The sequence below is a fragment of the Bactrocera oleae genome, chromosome 6, assembly GCF_042242935.1.
Source record: "Bactrocera oleae isolate idBacOlea1 chromosome 6, idBacOlea1, whole genome shotgun sequence".
Taxonomy (NCBI): Eukaryota; Metazoa; Arthropoda; class Insecta; order Diptera; family Tephritidae; genus Bactrocera; species Bactrocera oleae.
In genome coordinates, this window is record NC_091540.1 from 547,003 (window position 1) to 568,032 (window position 21,030).

At 33.3% G+C, this 21,030-nt stretch overlaps 1 protein-coding gene across 1 annotated transcript in view; it reads right to left on the bottom strand.

Moving 5' to 3' along the window:
- The window catches only part of LOC138855560 (frizzled-2), a 67,001-nt gene that overhangs the window by 29,153 nt on the left and 16,818 nt on the right, over positions 1-21,030 (bottom strand). Inside the window, exon 2 of the mRNA XM_036358419.2 lies at positions 9,430-9,514. The gene's annotated coding sequence lies outside the window, so the exon portion shown is untranslated. The remainder of the gene's footprint in view (positions 1-9,429; positions 9,515-21,030) is intronic.

Consider the following 21,030-nt stretch of genomic DNA (forward strand, 5'->3'; position numbering starts at 1 on the left):
TGCCCTTCTTCCTTTACTCTACACTCTTGTGCTCATTTATTATTTTAATCTTAATTGTTGGTGATGTACAAATAATGTGTGAAAATCGACAAAGCACACATCGTCCAATACACACACTATAAAAATAGCATGATTTCGATTAAAAATATATTCATGCAGTTGAAAAGTAAATGAGCTTGCGGGTGCCTTCTATTGCTGCAACTCAACTAAATTGTTTATGCGTTTTGGCTGCTTAACATCTTATAGTTTATAGCTGAACGCTAATGATTTAGATTTCACCTCTCAGTGATACTTATTCTCTGATTTGTTGCAGTGTGGGGAGCGGGTGACGATCGCGGCTAAATTAATTTATAGCATTAACGACCGTGTTGAAATATTTCTTTTCAACAGAGTGAGATAGCGCAGCGGGTAACCAGATAGGTAAACATTAACAATTATAGGATATCAAAAAAAAAAAATTTATAAAAAATGTAATGCGTCTAATCAAAGCGAGTATACAGTGTCGTAGAAAAGTATTAGTAAATACAGAGAGCTGTGTGTGATAGCATGTGTGGACCGCTCTTGCTTTTTTTGGTTAGATCATAGCACATAAATTAATATAAATGTGCGCTCTTTAGTTTTTCTGAATTTATTTATTTTTCCTGCTCATTGAGGGAGCCTGTGATTTAGCACTCAATTGACTGAAATTTCCTGTCTGCTTTTATTTTGCACTATTCTCGGGCTGTTTTCGCTAATTTTGATATAAAACTAATTTAATATATTTGTTTAGAGCACCTTTTATTCGCTTGCATTTCTTTATTTATACGAAATTATAATTTTTTTTTTGGTTTTGTGTAAGTTTTATTTTTCAAAAACACAATCATATACCCACTTCTTCTTCGACGTCTGCCTGTCTGCTTGGCCCACAACAAATAATTTCGGTCATAATTTACACCATTTGTTTCAACGTTAAATACATACGTACATATACATATTTACTGAAGTTACATATATGTACGATATCTACATATGTGTGCATGTATGTGCAGATGTACATGCATATGGATATGTGTTATATCGGAATTTTTATGATTTTTTCCACAAGCCGCTCAATAACGCACACAAGTAGACACAAAAAATCAGCAAAGCGTGTGTAACTAAATATTGTATATGTGAGTATGTATGTCACAATGTGCGCCATAAATTTCCGCACGCTCGAAGCGTATGTGTATTTACAACATCCATATCAAATAGATCCTTGTTCACAAAAGTATTTTTATGTCGGCATGTTTGTTTTAATGTGTGTGTTAACAATATCCCATAACGATTGTCAATGCCATGTTAGTCGTTTTTATGTGTGCGCCACCCAAGCGAAATCGCGTACAAACACATACACTTACAGATACGCGTGCGGACTTAGCCACCTCCGCAAACGGCCTTTAGCTCTACAACAATTTCTGTTTTTTTGTTTTTTTGGCTGCTGCGCTGCTTCACCTCTCGTGTACCGCCACTAACCTCACTGTATACCCTTTGCTCTATAGCTGCCTCTCTCTTCTGTCACTCTTTGCCGCCTCACCGCCCTGTGTGGGCGCTTTTGGTGTGTTATTGTATGATTTTCCATTTTCTATTTTATGACATTCTACATTTCAGTAAATAAGCGAACACATGTCTACGCGCCGAGCTAACAACAAATATTCCTATATAAATATATATGTTTATATATATATATGTGTGTGTTGTGACGTAGTTTATGCGGCCATTTGCCTGTCTGTTGGCTGTGTCAGTTTTCCTTTATTGTATTTTGCTTGGAGATTTCATTTAATGGATTTTAATGGGTTTTCTTTTTTCAAAATTTTCTCTCGTACACATTTCCAGTCTTTTTGTGCTTTTGTTTCTCTTTTCTGCTTTTATTTACACAATTTTTAAGTGCAATTTTTATTGAGACTTTTATTTGTAGTCGCTGGAATAGGAGTCAATTAATTCGTTGCGTAATTTTAAAAGCTCTTTCTATTGTACAATTATCCATTAAAATTTTTATGCGAACTAGTATTTTTATGATAAAATGTGTGGTGCAATGTGAGTACTAAAATTAGTAGGAGTGGTACAAAAATAAATGTTTAAATTCAATTAATTCCTTTGTTTCAAAATTTATTTTGCAACACTTGCCATTATGAGCATGTTAAGTATAGTGGTACTCACGATAATAATTATTTACAGAGTTATTATAAATAAAAAAAAGTTCTGTTGAGTATGTACTTTGAAAATCACAGCATAATTACCTAAAAATTTATTCTTCTTATTTTAATACTTTGTGTTTGCTGAAAATAAGCAAACTCTCAACTTTTTGGAGAGTTTTGAAAATGCTTCGGATGGAAAATTATAGCAAATAAATATGCTTACATATACTTTTAATTGTATATTTCGCAAAATAGCACAACACTAAAACTCTCCACTTTTAAAACGGTACGCACATTACAATACAATGCAACAAAATCTGATTTTTTTTATGCACATTACTTGATTACTAAGCAAAATAAGTAAAAATAAAACTCTCCACATTTTTGGAGAGTTTGAAAAATTCATAAAATGAACATTTAAACGAAATTCTAAAGCAGGTTTACTTCGGGTGCTAAAATTCAACTCGTCAAAAAATTTGTGCTGGTCTCATCAGTTTTAAAAAACACAGTATATGTACATACATACATATGCACTTGCAATAATTCAATACTTTTTAAAATATAATAATGTAATTTATCTTTCAAATGGGTGTCGAGCATTTAAGCCGTAAAAAGCATACAATAATAGAATATATAGTAGGTCATTTAACATATTCAACACGTTATTTCAGCAAAGTAAAGCGATTTTCAGCAACACTGTTTGACAATAGTACGTTCACTTATTTGCATAAAAATTATTGTTTCTTGCAAAATGATAATAAACTGAATAGAAATGCACACAGCTAAATGTAAATCAGCTACTGTGCTGCTCAAAAATGCCAAACACGGTAACATCAAAACAAACAAGGCATTAAAACTCACGAGCGGGCAGCGCATTTCCATGAAATCGTACGACATTACAAGGACACAGCCAAAATAAAGCTGGTGCAAAACACAAAATTAAAGAAAAGAACAAAATTTGACTAAAAACTAAAAGTTCGTCCAACTTTTTGACAAAAGCTTATAAGGAGCGCGCATAGTAAAGTTAAAGTATAATTTATGGCACTTATAATTGCAAATTTTCATAAATTTACGGAATCTCGGTTTATTTTGTTAACTGAATACTGAGAAGGTAATATTATAGATAGAATTATATTATATTATATACGGTATATGGTCGTTCACAACAACTTTTACATTATTCTTATTATTAAATTTTTAATTAGAAAACATTTTGCATAGCTTTTCAAGTATATATTTCATGTATAAATTGTTATTGTAAATAAATTAATTTTTGGCCTCTGAAAATTTTTTAATTCAGCGCACGTAGCAACCTTATGGATCTACAAAATTTTAGTAACTTTCTTTTAAATTTTAAATACAACTCCGAACAATTGAAGCCTCAGCTCTGTACACAGCCATCCATACATATTAATATATCAGTCAGGAAAGCCGTTGCCACATTTACTACACCGTTAAAACTGTCATAAAACGTGTCAAAGTTCGTCGTTGTCTCGTATACCGCACATAAGTAGGAAAAAATGGCGCGAAATTGATAAAAATGGCCAACATAAAACAGCAAACAACCGAAGTTATAGTGAGAGAGCGGAGAGTGAAGTGCGAGTTACTGGGTGGCAGCCAATAATAATAAAGCACATATAGGCGCATAAAAGCCAAATGCAATGACATGAAATAACAATGCTAAAAATACCAATACACAGACACATAGGCAGCAAATAATAGTGTGGACGGAGAAACAAGACGAGTAAAAAGCAATTTGGTGATGGAAAAAATTATTCAAAATGCATAAAAGTGTATGCGTATGCGTGTATGTTTGCATCCAACAACATGCAAGCCACACAAATGTTTAATATCTGCGGCGCAACAATTTAATTGCAAATGTAATTGTGTTGTGCAACACAACTACAAAAACAACATAACAACGTTTTTTCTGCACTTGAGTGCACAATAAGCATGTGAAAATCAATATGCGCTCAAGGCAGGAAATTATTATGGCTCACACAGATGTACACATTTAGTTGCATGCTTGTGCGCCTATTGATAGGCCGTAAAAATAAGTCTCCACATTCGCTTGTCGATGCTGAAATGAATTTTTACGCCTACTAAAAGTCAACGCCGAAATAACAGCCGTAATAAATGTTTAGGTGATGAAAAGCAAACAATGGCGTAGCAAGCAGCGCATGTGGCATGCAACCTGTAGTTGTGACAGTCAAAGTTGTAAAAAGTTGAAAAAATGTACAATACTTTGTAGCATTTTTACCTTTAAAGTGCTCTAAAAGTGTGCTTGTGGGCGATACGAAGTCGTTGACATGTTTAGTCGGATTGCATTTGCTCGAAATGGTACGAATGGATTTTTTTCATTTTTATTTTTTATGTCGAAGCCTACTTTTTGGCTTGTGAAATGCGGCTAGACAATGGCAGTATACAGTAAATAGGTAATATCATGCTGGGCGTAAAAATTTAGATGACATAATGCTTATTGCTCTGTTTTAATTTTGGATTATATAATATTTAATCATTATAGGAGACAGTTGAAATGTAAGCTAGATTTTTTATTTTGAGATATGCAGATAACTTGAGAGATAGAGAACTGGCTTTATTTTCAATGTCTTAATATATTAATTGAAAAATATTATATAATTTTGAACAAATTTTGCTCTTTATAAAGGAAATTAAACATTCCTTAAAATAAAATATATTAAAAAAATAATTTTAAAAAATTCGAAATATTTAAAAAAATGTATGAATGAAAAAAAAAATTTTTATCTATATTTTGGTTTTGTACGCTGTCTTTGATGATTAAATTCAATGTACTTGAAGTAAAAATTTAAATAAAACAGTGTTTAAAAAAAAATATATATAATTAAAATAGAACTTAATTTATAATTTTTAAATATTTTTTTTTTTTTTTTAATTTCTGTATTTAAAATATTTTTAAAACATTTCAATATATATTTTGAGTTTTCTTCGAATTAATTTATTTTTGATATTTTCTGATTAATTAATTTTTATATACCTACATTTAACATTTTTCGTTTTATTGTTTTTCAAATAGCTCGTATTTAGCATTGAAATTTTTTTTTTAAATTTTGTAACGAAATAAATTTTAATTTTATTAAATCACGCTTTAATTATCATTTTGCGCCTCTTCGCTACTAACAGCCATGCATACCTCAAAAATGTCTTTCACACCTTTACCCTCAAACGTTCCAATTTCTAATCTTTCCAACGGAGACATAAAAATACTATTTATTACTTCTATCAAAAATATTTCTTTCCACACAAATTCCTTGATGGCCAACCGTAGCAACGCAAATGCTCCACATTCCCATTAGAATTTCTTAATATTTCCCTCAAAAATTTGTTCATTAAATTATTTATACACATAAACGAAGTTATAAATTTATATAAGAAGATACCAAATAATAGCAAAGAGCCCACGAAAAAACTTTTGGAACGCTCCACAGCTGCGGCAAAATAGACAACGCTACTTGATATCAGGCATTAGCGTAATGTGCAACGAAAGCAAACTGTGCGCCATTTTTCAATACAAAGTAGCCTATTTGTTAATTTTTCAAATTTTCCAAACAACAGCACGCTGTCCGGTAGTCACACGTGAAAATAAACAACCCACCACCACCCATCGGGACGTTGGGTCATTTGTGGTGATTTGTTGTTGGGTGTTTTGTTTTTGTTTAATTCTACTTGTACGGTAGCTTTCAACTAATGCCGTGTTGAAATGGTCGCTAGCATGTGGCATGTGGTAAGTTATGTATGCTAGCTGCTCTGCTTAAGTAATTTCGAAATATGCGTTTTTGAACATTCCGAAACGCACCAAAGTATATATAAGTTTGTATGTAGGAATCCGCCACTGTGCGCTGTGTAATCGGAGTTCAGCTATGTACGTATATTTTTATATACTCATACATACATACATGAGTGATATAAAAAATGTCTAGTAGATGACAGATTGAAAGGGTCACAGTCGCGATTGTGTAGGTGTAAAACAATAATGTTGAGAAACAGAGCGTCATTAAGGCCGGTATTATTATATAGATATACAATATATTTGAGTGTAGAGTGCCGACTAGATATGTTTATAGGTTTGGTAAGTGTTCTGAGAATGCAAGTATTCCTTATAGATTTGGGAGACTGAACAATCCAGAAAATTCTATTGATGTCGTATGTTCAAATATAATTTTTTTTAAGAAAACATAATTTCAAAGCAATATTTTGCCTTCTTCAAAAACATTCCTCGAGGGATTCTTTCTGCATTGGTTAGAAATATATGCGGTATTTATTAAACTGAAATTTTCCGAAAAACATTTAAAACTATGATCTGAATTTAAGCTGCTGAAAACTTTGAGGTAACTCTTTGTTCTTGATGTAAGCCAAACTCTTTGAAAGGAGTTACTTTTTAAAGTAAATAATTATTTACAAGTGTAAATTAAATTATTATAATTTCTATCAATATAAGCAAACTTGTGACCACCTGTTTTGAGAACATATGAAGAAATTAAATTTTGCTCTAGAAATACTACCTTAACAAGTATTAAAGAAGTAGATCAGAAAAAAAACTTATAGAAATATTAAAATGCAGCGAGAAATTATCAACTAACGAAGCCTTCAGTCATCAAATGAATCGTCAAATGAATGCTAGCTCATATTAAGGTGAACCCTCTTCCTGCTGATATTTTAAGCGAATTATTAAAAAAGAGAATGACTTACTTTAAAGTATCATTTAGCTCTGACAAGAGCTCTTTGGAATCTAACTAGCCACAAAAGCTCAGTTTTCTTTAATTTTTTTTCGCGCATTCATACCAAAATTGTATTATATTTTATTTCAAATGGATTTAATAGTTTGGATCGTTGAAAATTTAAATTCATATGAATTTACATGTCGTGCAGGTTTATCTCAACACAAGCAATCAGACATAGCACAAACACTAAACAAGAAGAAGCCGCACTCAAGTGGTGAAGACACCGACACAGAGACCGAGACCGCGACAGCTGAGGGGTGAAGCATAAAGATGCTAACTAGACTTAAACGAGCATGGAGCAGACAAACAGATAAACACTTGAAAGCCGCCCCAGCATGTTGCATGCGAGTATTAACTGAGGCAACATAAAATTTACGAGCGCACAACGAGAATGAAGAAAGAAACAAGGCTCAAAACTATGGTACGGCACTATGAGTATGATGTTGTATGCTGGAGAATAAAAGGCTAAACAAGATTGAAGATTGAAGAGATGAGTCGAGCAACCAGGCAATGTGCCATGGCAATTGGAATGAGAGTAGGCAGTCGGCAGCAGACAGCAGGTACGACTGAGTTAACCGGTAACCGGCGAAGCTATAAACAAAGTTGAAGTACATATGTATGTGTGTGTGTATCTGGGTAACACAAAAGAGCCAGCTAGCAATAAGAGTGGCAAGAAGAAAAGACCTTGAACAAAAACTAGCAAAATAAGAATGAGCAGACAACTTGGCTAACACAGCTGCAAGTCGTGTCAACGACGTTGAGGATGATGTGTGCTAACGCAAACTAACTAGCAGGGTAAAAAAACAGGGTGTTGGTTGTGGAGTCAAGGAAGATGCAGTGGCACGTTGCAAATGCCGGCAGGAAGGACGGGCGATTCGTTTTTTGAAGAAAGAAGTCAACAGCTCGTTAAAGTTAAAGTGCTGAAGCGCAACGAGTACTAAAGTGTTGAGTTGGCTGGATGCTAGCTTACAAGGTTATGCAATGCTGTGGAGTTGGTGAGCAAGGTGATAACGTGTGAGGAGACAGCGCAGCGTAGAAAAGCTTGTGGCAAGCAGGTAGTCAAAATGTGGCTTGTCTTGGACTAAAAGGGAACTACAGTTGCGTTTTGAAAACGGCTGTTGAGGGGTAGTGGCGTTGTAGAGGGGGACGTATGCAAATGTGTTGAGCAAGTAAAGGAAATAAAGAAAAATTTGCAAACACAAAGCAATGAAAATGAAATGCGGCAGAGAAATAAATTTTGAAGAAAAGGAGAAAATTGTGTGAGAAAAAAATATACAAGAAAAAAATACAAAATTATATAAGAAAATAACAAAATAAAAATAAAAAATAGTAAAAAAAGTTTCAAAAGCGCAAAAAATAAAGTTATATAAACATCTACTTGCAACAAGCAGCGAAAAAAAAAATACAAAGCATCAAAGTGAGAGTCGACTTGAACTTGCGATAGCCGAAAGTCAAAGCAAAGTGTTAACAATGGGCAACAAGTCGCTTGTGGGTAATAATAACAGCAACAACATGAGTTGTGGATACAACCACATAAATATACCGTTTGATTTTTGCTGGCAATTCAGCAGATTTGCAACAGCGGCGCTGGGCAAGAAGAGTAGAAATGCAAAATAGCAACACTTATTTGCAGCAAAATAGGCAAATAGCTTATAAGTTAGCTTAGAAGCAGCCCGAGTTGTAAGTGGAGCTGGTTGAATAAACTGTGAGTACATATGTACCTATATATTATTGACATAGTATATAAATATATACACGCCGCTGAAGCCAACTTGCATGCGGTATGATGCCTGTTGCGGTCGAGTTGCTGATGAGTGGATCACTTTGATTGCCGTGCTGTCTGAAATTGAGAAATTGTATATCCCATAAATACACACACACACAACGGATGTTTTAGGTGCCATACAGGGTCAAAAGAGTGGACAGCACATTGCTGGCAGTTTTTATGTGCCGCTGAAAGCCAAGCATATAATAAAAATATATACACATATACATACAGGCATGCATTTGGCATTAAACTTGAAATTGCATGTGGCAATGGGAATGGAATTGCATTTTTCGAACACTCAGCAAACGCTGCGCTGCTTCGCCTATCCACTGGCTGTCTGTCTCGAGTATTGTAAATGAGCCATTATGGCTTTAATGCGCATAGCACTGAACTTCAGAAGATATATTGACGTGTAAATGATACTTGAGCATGTATGAGCACTTTTTAGTTTCTCTCTACCATCACCTACCGTATGTATGTATGTGTGCATGTGTGTCTCCACCTCGAGCACTGTGTATAATTGAATTCGTTCTGACCATTTAAGTTGAAATGTGTTAAATTCGTATTTAAATGTTATTCTATGCAGCACTACAACGTGAAAAGCGATTTGTGGCCACTTTTTGGTTGCAAGTTTAAGCAGTCCCCCCTCTCTCCTTAGCGGTAATAGTTTATTGTCAATTTGGCTTGTTAATTGTTTTGTTAATGGAATTTGTAAGGATTATTCTATACAAGTATTAAAACTCACCATTTCCAATTCCATTTTGTCGTTGTTGAAAGTTTAATTACTTTGCGGCATTTGCGTTTGATAAGTTAAGTAGAAATTTGCAGATCTGTAATTAGAAGAGTATTGAAAAAAAATAATTATTTAGTGTTTTAAGTGGAATGATAATGGACCACAGACATAATACATATGTAGAGAAAAAAATTAAGCTAGAAAGTTATAAACTCGAGTTTAAGAAATTCCAAGTTTAAGCCAAAACCTTTTCTTTTGACAAAATTTGTTTATAAAAACAAGACGTATCAGCATTAAAACTTCAAAAAAAAAAAATTCGTTAAAAAGTTTTAAACTCGAGTTCAAGGAACTCCAATGCACAACTTCTTCTTTTGACAAATTTGTTGTAAAAACTTTTCTTATAACAGATTTTTATATAAAACTGGAAATGATCCCACAAACTCGAGTTTGAGAAACTTTGAGTTTAATCCAAAAATTTTCTTTCGACAAAATTTTTTGTAAAGACAAATAAATATAACTCAGAGAATATCTCCAAAAACAAAAAAAAATTGTGTTGCATCATTAAACTCGAGTTAGTGGCAATTAAAACAAAAATACAATACAATTTTCAGCTATGACTCATTCATACTGTTATGTAAACTCCTTTCAAGAACAGCCTCATCATATTTTATTGTACTATCCCACTTGCAACGTTCACCTCTACCTTTTCTATATTTATGCATGTATATTAACCTACACAACTACACCCTACGACAACATTTACTTAACTCACTCAATTAATTTGCATAAATATTTGCATTTAAATTATTAATTAAACACGAAAAGTAATCAGCTGAAGTGAAATACTTACAAGAACAACAAAAAATATGCGTAAACAACAAGCCAAAGAAAAATACTAAAATGTAATATTAATAAAAGCAGCAACAACAACGGTAAGCGTTGAGACAATAAATTTCAAGAAGTGTCCACAATTAAAGCGTAGCGATAAGCAAAATGACATGACAAAGGCAAACAAGTGAATCAGTTGAACGAGAAGATGAAGGTGAGGCGAATGGTGGAGGTAGCTGTTGGATGGTGAATGGTGAGGAGCTAAAACACTGCAAAGCTTGGAAATGCACGTTGGATTATAGACTTAAGTAGAGCCACATTAAAATTGTGAATTTTTAATTATGCGCGTAAATAAAGGGTTACACACACATATATATGTACTCGTATATAGTAGATGTGTTTGCGCATAGTATTTATGATAAATTGAAAATAAAATACAAAGCTGCCGCTGACAACAAATAAATGTGTAGATAAGCGAACGCGTCACGGCATAGTAGAGGTAATGCGAGGAAAGTGTTTTTCAATTTTTTACTTGCTGCCACGCGCCTATTACACACGTGTGTAATTTATAACTCGAGTTTAAGAAACACTGAGTTTCAATAATTTTTTTTTAAAATATTTTTTGTAACATCTACTAATAAAAATATATGGAAGTTGAGTCCTGAATATCAGAATAATGAATAACTCGAGTTTGAGAAAAACTGAGTTTAATTGTTAATTCTTAGCAAATATTGTTGCCAAAGAGGGTTGTATCTACCTTGTCACAAAAGCTGCATTGCGTCATAAACACGAGTTTAATGCTTGGTGTTTATGAACAACTGGTTCTCACCAGAGTGTTTAAGCAATTATGTAATCAATGTGATTTGAGTTTTGACACACAATTTATTTAAGAATTCTCTCCTGGTTTATCACATTTTTTTATATTTGGTTGTATAAGAGACTGATTTCGTAACTAGTTCTAAAACTTTTAAAACAAATTAAACTTGCTGGGTTTCTCTACACTAGTCTGTCACTTAAAATTTGTAAAGAAACTATACAAGTGGACAACGGCGCTTACGGTGAATTGTGCATAAACTATATTTAAACTACTTGTCAGCTAGTGGGAGGCTATATTCGCCGCCTCCCTTTGTTTGATTAATTTAGCGGCGTGTAAAACGAAACAAAAGTAATAAAAAGTTGGAAAAAAAATAATTTAATTAAGAAGAGACGGTATATGACTCTGTATTTATAGCAAAAGTGTGAGCAAAGACAGTGAGATAAAGTAAATACTTGCGCGTAATGTAAATATTCAAGAACAGGGGCCTCATCTTAGAAGGTGAATGGAATATAAGTACTGTTGTCTAAGATACAACACTAAAGTTAAGTGCATGTGACAATAATTTGTACAATAAAAGAAGTTTGTAAATAAAATTTTTAATTTTCCTAACGGAGTAAACTTGGCGCAGAACTGATGAAAGAAAGTTGTAAAACTCGTAGGTAAATAAGCATGCTGTGAAGGTGCCAACTAACAGTAAATATTTTCAAAGATGTTCTTGTAGAGAAGTTGACGCGGCAAATAAAAAGGCATATGAACGTCAATATAGTTAAGTAGACAAAGTTTTGATAGCGGAACGGAAATGAGGCTATTGGAAGGAGCGCATTCAACCCTTTTTAAATGTGTATCTAGATAGAACATAGGTCCTCACAAGAATACATATTGCAAAATATTTTGAGATAATTTTTTTTTTATCTTCCTTGCTTTATTTATTTCAAAATCTTTTAAGCTTTATTGCTATTTCACAGGCTTAAGGCTGAGTTAGCAGATGCCTTTATGAATTTATAGCTTATATCTTATGACTAGTGGTGCTCACTTGTATATTTTATGTCTAGATTGGTCTGTCATTTCATCAACAATCATCACACACACATTAAGATATGTTTTGTTAAAATTTAATTAACTATTTGATTGACAGCACTTGTGAGCGGCCTTTAGATTCAGTTAAGGGTTGCCAATTTTTTCTTTTAATTGTTTTTTTTTGTAATAACATAAATGTTTGCATAAATATATTCATTGGTATATATGTTTAGCAACTTTATATATTATATTTTAAAATTTAACCCCAAACTTCAAAAATGAAAATATATATTTACTAAGCAAAAAGTAATAATTTTTATTTTTGGGATCCTAGTTTTACTTTTTGTCCAATAGATTCAGAATTGCTAGCTATTTAGCAATTTTTATCTACGAAAAATTGATTATTAGACCACTAAGCTTGTTATACACTCAAAATTTTGATTTCCACCTGGCAACTCTATAATTAAACACTTCATTATTTGCTTGTCTTCTGCCAAAAACTAAAAAATGAGAGTCAAACAGTCTGATAAGCCGCAAAACACAACTGCTGCTGACTAGTAATTTTAATGTCGAGGCTGCAAAGTTTGATTTCCCACAAATTAAAGAACAAGCTCGAAATAGATTTGTCTTTCGGCAACGCTTTGAACTATTCACTGTTTATATTCTTCGCATGTTTGTAAAAATGTTTAAGTGACAGTTCTGAGCACATAGAAGTTAGTATAGCTGTTTGAGGGGGAGTAATATAATCACAGAAATAAACGACGAGTACTTGTACACGAAAGACACTGTAGGACTGGGTCTTTGATGCTGATGGGCAATGCTACATAGCTGTTGAAAAAAAACTGAAAGGCGTGTAATTTTGGATTTATTTGCTAATATTATCAGAAGATAGGTTATAAGGAAACGATTCTAATATAAAAAATGTAATTTAAAAAAACTTATGGAAGGTCCAAAAAATAAAAAAAATAATATATACTAAAAAAGTTTAAAACTAAAAAATACAAACATTAGTAATTTAAGTGTAACAATGTTCTAAAAAACACAAATATTTAAAGATTAAAACTACGAAAAAATTGTAAAATTAAGAAACAGATAATAAAAATTATAAAAGAATCAATAAACATTAGAAGATATTAAAACACATTTAAAATTAATGAAAACAACTATTAAACTAATAATAATTTCAAACATATAAATGTTCTAACAATGTAAAAAAATCGAAAAAAATTTTAGAATTAAAAGAACTAATAAAAATTATAATAAGAAAAAGATGGCTCAAATATAAATTTTCAATAAGCTTAAAACATTTTAAAATTAAAAATTCCCAGTAAATCATCCTTAAATTTAAGTCACTTTTTGAAACAAGGTGCGACCCAACATTTCTATCACTTGACATCACTTTCACGAGTAAAAGCTTAAGTCAAAGGAGATTTTTTTCGATTTAAGGCAAAAATTAAATGGAAAAGAAAAAAAATTAAAAATTAAAAAAAAATATAACAAAAAAGAAATTAAAACAATGCGTCCCCTTGCAAGCAAATTGCAATTTCTAATTTTTTTTTTCTCAAAAAATTCTGATTGCCTGCATGTGGCATTTTGAAATATTATTTTGATTTATATGTGGTACACATTAAGTGGGTGTGTGCGCGCTTGTTATGCGAAGTCAATGCTAATTAATTAGCAAATATTTGCAGACGCCCATAAAACACAGCAGCAACAACAAACTAAGCGACTTCATAAAACAGATGAATTCGAAGAATTTTGTCTTTATTTTGGTTTTCTTTGGCACAGCAAACGAAAGTCACAGTAAACTTTATTTATGCAGAAAACAGTGACTGGCATACAATTTATGTTCGGGAAATTCCAAGAAAGGCATAATAACAAGTGATAAAACAGAAAAAAAGTAATACAAAATAATAAAAAAAACTAAATAAAGCAACAAAACATCAAACGCAAAAAGTTGAGCAAATTTATGTTTAAATCGATGTTTTAACTAAAAATAAGTCGATTGGTTGGCAATAAAAAAAGCCAAACGCTTTGATATTAACCAAACGCTATACTATATACAAGTATATTTCCTGTGTAGATAGATATGCCTGCAGCATACTCGCATATATATTTGTATATAAGTGTGACCATAAATCTACGCCAATAAAATCAAATAAACACATTTGAAACGCAATAGTTAATACATCGTTGTATCGGACAACAATAATATTATAATCGATATATACAAAGAACCTAGAAATAAAACTCTCGTTAGCTAATTACCGATTAAACGAAGTACAAAGCGCTAAAAGATTGTGAGTCTTCAGGAAAAAGTTACTAAAAGTATTCGCCATATTCGAAGAAGCTGATTTTCAGAACTAATAATGCCAGTAAGAATTGTTGGATTGAAAACAAGTGTTTTCTAGGGGCATTCTAATTAATTTCATTTAATCTTATGTACTTATTTAAGGTTTTGAAATATATTTTTCATTCGCGAATTTATTTTTACTATTTTCTTATCAAACTCGAGCTCGTTTAGTCGAAACTATGTAGTCATGGAGCCCTAATAGATCAAATTAAGTATATTCGAGAACTTAAAAATAACTTGTTAGCTTAAGATCGGTGATTAATCCCAAAATACAGCGAAAACCCATGGTAACTACACTAGTGATCAATGTGAGTGGGGACTTTTTAATATTTTTTCGGAAAATCTGTCTGAGCAGACCCTCATTCAATTCTTCCGTAAAATGGTTTCGAGGACAATTTTGACACACAAAAACTCTAAATATCATTTTTTTAGTTGAAGAAATAGTAGTAAGATTTGAAGGCTGAGATAATTTTGCCCTTTTTTTTTAAATACCGAGATCATTTAATTTTTAAAGTCAATTAAGGATTCAAATACTCTTATTTCTTGACATAAGCTAGTTTCCCGCCTCCATAAGTTTTTGAAATATATTTTCAAGGAAAATTTTAACACTCCAATTTTGTTTTAAATAGATTTAGATAAACGTGAATCTAACAGCTATTGACTAAATTATTTCTTGAGAGTTTTTTTCCAGCACCACCAAGTAACGACCATATATGGTACTAGAGATTCGCTAATATACAGCATTTCTTACTAATAAAATCATAAAAGAATATTACGATAAGCAGAGCGTGGGGAATGAAAGATTGCAAGTGATTTTTGTAAACAAATTTTATAAGGCTTGCTATAAATTATTTACGACTTATCGGAAACCACAAATTAAACATAAAGAAATTTGAAACAACATTTAGAAAAAATTGATAGCAAATGCTATTTGGGTGCTTTATGCTGCTGGCAAGCGCTGAAAGCCAACAGGAATGTATTGAGCAGGGTGTGTTGTTGTAGCACGAATTTTGTTGTTTCAAGCAAAGGTAAGAAAATTAAATATACAGCAAATAGACGAAAAAACAATAATTAATTTTATGCTACTAAATTTTTTTATATTTTGGATAAATGTACATATTTATTTATATTCCTACAAAGTTCCAAGACGACATGTGAATTTATCGAAGATTTATTGCAAATAACTGCGGACTGTTGGCGTTACTTATGAATGCCGCAGGAGGTAGCCGAAATTGGCAGCACCAACTAAATAGCTGCATATACATGCAAACGTGGGTTTGTATAGGTATGTATAAATTTGTATAACATAATATGACTATGTGCGTGTGTTTTTATATAAAAATAATAAAATTTGTTTGCATTGGCTTGTCGCACGACGATCAATTTCAAATGTTTAATTTATGAGTGTTGCAAATTTATGAGCTTTTTGACTATAGGAACGAGCTACGTACGCACAAATACATGCAGAACACAGCTAAACAAACAAGGCGTCTGCCGAGTACGCGGAGTTTTTTCTCATGTGCTTGAGCAGATGATACGCTGCGCAAAACGGTAAGCAAGTGCAGGCCGCCTGCTTGACAGACAAATTCAATGATTGCTTTTCATTCTATGTTGTTGTTTTCATGTTTATACCCTGAACAGGGTATATTAAGTTTACTACGAAGCATGCAACAACTAAAAGGAAACGTCGGAAACCCTATCAAATATACACATATATAGAAGACCTCAGCAGGACGAGCTAAGCCGATTTAGGCATGTCCGTCTGTCTGTCCACTACTTTGTAAATATGCGAACTAGTTCCGCAGTCTTTGAGATATCGCCCTTTGGTCTCCAAAAGCCAAACGATACAATATCCGAACATATTGTTCGGATCGAACTACTATAACTGCCATATACATAAACTGAAAGATCAAAATCAAAAGAGAGATACTTTTGTACTATTTTATGCTATAATCAATGCACCTGTGAAAGGTATTATAACTTTGGTGCAGTGGAAGCAAGGCTTTTTTCGTTTTTTGATGTTCTTTTTAAAATATTTGTTGTTATGTTTATTTTTTATTTCGCAATTTTGTTGCAATTGTGTCTCTCTTGCGGTGCGTATGCAATTTCTTGCCTCATTTAAATGCGACAGACAGCGACGGCCGACAGCGGCAACCGCCAACGAACGCCACGAATGCAATGAATATGTATGGGCGCGCGGCGCATAAATTTTATATCTGCGAATTACAAAAATTTAAATTCAAAAGAATTTCGCTGTGAAATGGCAACACAGCAGGAACAATAACAACAACAACAAAGCGAAATGTTGACGAACAGCAGCCAAGAGCAATCAGGCCGGCGGTCAGCTCCAATTGCAGTTGCTTGGCGCGCCGCCGCTATTGCTGCTTGCCACATTGTGTGTGCGCGCCCTGGGAGGAAGTAGAACGTGCAAGGCGTAAAACAAACAGAAATTAATTATGTTTCAATACGAGACTTGTATGTTGCCCCTTCTTCTGCTCGTGCTGTTTTTAGTTAGGTGCGGCGCGTACACAAACACGCACACACATACAAGAGTACATACAGTTGTTTATAAAGATAATAAATATATGGCTGCTTGTTTGTTTTATACGCTGTTGTTGTAGCTGATGCTGCTGGCTAGCGGCTGCTTGAAGAAGATGAGCGCACTGTCAGTGGAGCAAAAACAACAACTATGCGGCGGCAAGCATGTTGGTTAGCTGCTTGTGGCACACACTTGTTGTTGCTGTTGCAGCTGCGCCAAAGAGGTAAGCTAAGGAATATAACAAATGCCAACAACTTTAAAATTACTGTAGTTCTTTTTCTCTGTTGTTATTGTTGGCCACATGCTGCTGCCAGCGCCAAGAAGCTGTGGAAAAAATATAAAAACAACAAATAACAGAGTGAAAAGTAGACAGTGACTGAAAGGAAATGTTATGAGGAAAGAGAGCGGCAAGTCTATAATCAAATATACACAGAGAACTCGCCAAACTGTAAAACAAAAACAAAAATAAATGAACTAAAGAATAAAACACCAAAAAATTAACGAAAAGGCATGTGCTTGTTAAAGCAGCAACAACAAAAACTACGTTGTAATCAATGCTTTTGTTGTTGTTGCTGCCGCCGGCAAATGCAAAAGTCATGCAACAAACCGAAATAATATACACTGCCGCAGTTTTTGTTGTTGCTGCAGCATAAAGTCGCCGGCAGATAATTTTACTACTTGAAGTACTGACTTATTGCCGGTAGATGCTCAGCCATGTGTGTATGTATATACATATATCTATGTCTGTATGGATGTGTGTATGTATCTCTTTATGTCTGTAAGTTTGTATGTCTGTCTATATGCCCATCTGCATACTTTATGCACTCCTCCTTCTTTATCTGTCGAGCTGGGTCGGCCGGTCTTTTTCGTTATTGAAATTTTCTACAATTTTGTTGCGGTTAATTTAAATTAATGTGCAACTTCGTCGAGTGAGCGCGTAAATTTATGTGCGAAAGAGTGGTTCGAAAAAGTTGGTGTTCTAGAAATGTTCGAAATTTTAATGAATTATATGTCTAAGTGCATATGGGGCGCTCTACATATTGCAAATTTTCCCGAAAAGCAGCTGTAAGCAAGGGCTATACTTCAGAGACGGCGATATAACAGCTGATAATGTTCCTTAAATACATATACTCGTACATATCACAACCCTCTCCGAGTGAGAGTAATCGAAGAAGCAACTGGTATAAATCCACGCGTGCTTTCAGATGTTAAATTTTGGAGAAAAGAGTGGAGTTCAAGCATAGCGAGTAGAAAAGTAGTGAATCGAAAACAGTTTACCTACACTCAAAGTCGCATATTTTTTAAACAACTTCTATGATTGAATTTCAATTTCAATTGATTAAATTAGCGAGTGTTCTTTTCGCACTCGCTTATAAAAAAATGTTACCATATTTAATTTATTTTCATGATAACATATATACTGCAATTTTGGAGACTCAATGAGTCCGTAAAATACCTTTTTTCGTTGCTACATATTTTAGTGAGTGTTCTTTTGCCACTCGCTTATAAAAAAATTTTTCACATTCAATAAAACTTTATGCAATCAGGTCAGTATTCAGTAAAACGCATACTTAGTAGTTTCTGAAACAATCTTCGTTGATTTTCCTCTTTTTGCTGATTTTAACACCTATTTATCCAACTCTAATGCTCTTCGCACCACCCCATTGATGAAGTTGTAGCAAGCGAACACCAACATCCGCTGTGTAGGCGATACCTCTACGCGCCATGCAAACAATTGCACTTATTTTTAGACATTTAACAGTTCAAATGTTGCAACAATTAAAATGAAAAGTGAAGCTGAAGCGAAAAGTGAAAAATATAATGGAAATGCTGTGCTTTATTTTACGGCAAAGTGTAGGAAATCAAGGAAAGTAGCGCGATTTGTGTTTTTTATTTAGATTAATTTTATAGTTGTTGATTTTTGTATAATTTAGTTTTGTCTTTTTTATACATTTGGAAGGCAGATTTTGCGTATTTAAAACTGACTCGTAAATAAATTCGTGATTTCCTCAAAACCACACACACAGCTGTGGAGCGCTTAAATTTTATCGACTTTTTTATTAAAATTTTAATTAACTCGACATTCTTTTAATGAGCCACATGCGCTGTTAAACGTCAACAAATGTGGCAATGTGTACGTAGGTGTTTACATATTGCCTCCAAAAAAAATTTTCTTAATTAAAAATTTTGAAAAAAACAGAATTGCATGCAAAGCAGTGCGTTGCATATGTGACACCAACGGTTCAAGGCTCAAGAGGCAAAGTGTAATGCCGCCGCAAAATAACTGCAATCACATTGCGTCGGTGACATTTTTGGCGGCAGCATGCAGGCGAGCTGAGAAACAGACATAACATGGCAATAACAGATTGATATCTTCAAGTTCATTAGGCGGCTGCACACGCACACACATACACAAAGATGCACACATGCATATACATAAACAGTTGCTTTTGTTTTTATTGCAGCTGGTTTGTCTCTTTAAAGACCCATGTCTCTTTTTACGGTTATTGTTGCTTGTTTTCTTGTATTTGCTTTGCAGCAACTTCTCTATACTTTATTTATTTAATTCAATGCTCTTTTATTTATTTATTTTTTAAGTTTTAATTATTGTTTTGTAGCTGTTGCTGTTGCATGTTGCTTCTCTGGCATTTTTAATTGGAATTGATGCGCTTGGTAAGCGTTGCAGCTCATCAGTCGCTGCTACGAATGGGTGAAAATTAATGAAGTCGATTCTTAAGAATCATGTTTCGAAGATTTTTGGTGAATTGATTAAATTGCGGCAGAGGTAAAGGGTGAGAGCAACACAGAGAGCACATAAAGTGCACAGTGATGTGTGGAACAACGCAACGCCAGCGATCTTTTCTTGCTTTGTTTTCGGGCTGTAGTAAACTCGAAAGGGCACGACGCAGGTAGCTGAGTGCGAGACGGCGAGCATTTGAATTAAGTGTTTTGGCGACAAGAGAAAGTAGATTTGGTGATTGGCCTATAGTTTTTGGTAAACAATCATTAGTTTACTATCTTACGATCTTGGCTAGACGGAGATTTTGCACTAACGAAGTTTCTGTAGAAACGCTTAAATTAAATTAAAACTGGAGATTTTGCCATTAATTAGTCGGCTAAAAATATTTTAGTCGATAGCTAATATGTTAGCTGCGTTGGATTGGCGATACACTTGTAGATCGAGCGCTTCGATACGAAATGATCTGCTTCAGACCCACCGCAGTCTCGCTGTAGTGTTAAGAAATCAAAGGGAGCACCGAGACTGCTAAGAGTAAACTAAGAGAAAAAAAGATAAAAGGCGAGAAAATATTGAATAGAAAGTGTTTTGGATGCATACTGAGCTCAATTCAAAATACACCCAAAATTTTATGGAATATATTTCATATAAAAACCTCAATAACTTGAATATAATTTAATCCAATTGCTTGTTTTAGAGTTTAATTACCATTTCTCGTTTAATTACGATTTCGAAGTTCTGGTGACAGAGATTTCAGAAATAAATAAATGTTTATAAAAATTCATTAAGAAATCAACTAAATTTTCTTTCTCCTAGTATTGTGTTTTACTAATGCAAAGGAAGCATCAGTTTCACAGAATATGATAGTCTGAAAATGTTGAGTTAGTTTAGTTCGACAGTATAAAATGGTTCATAGAAGAGGATTCTAAGCTCAAATTGAAAGTTAATATATTTTCTGTTTTAAAGACCTCTTCATTGTCATTTTCTGTATCTTCCAGTAGAGCATAGCGACTCTCTTGAAAACACTTTTCAATAGGTAAACATTAACATACAAATACAATCAGTGTTAATATTGAACCGTTGGTTCCCTACGACCTTGAGTTTTACAACCAAACCATTAACTATCTTCGCAAGACTACTTCACTCATTGCACTCAGCTTTTAACTGAACGTAAATATTTAATTACAAATATTTTTTTAAATAGTTTGTACTAATTTAAGCTAAAATTAAACCAATGATGAATGTTGCGTCGTATGTTTAACATCAATGGGGAACCGCCAAAAGATTAAAAAAATTTAAGAAAATTTACTAAAAATCAATTA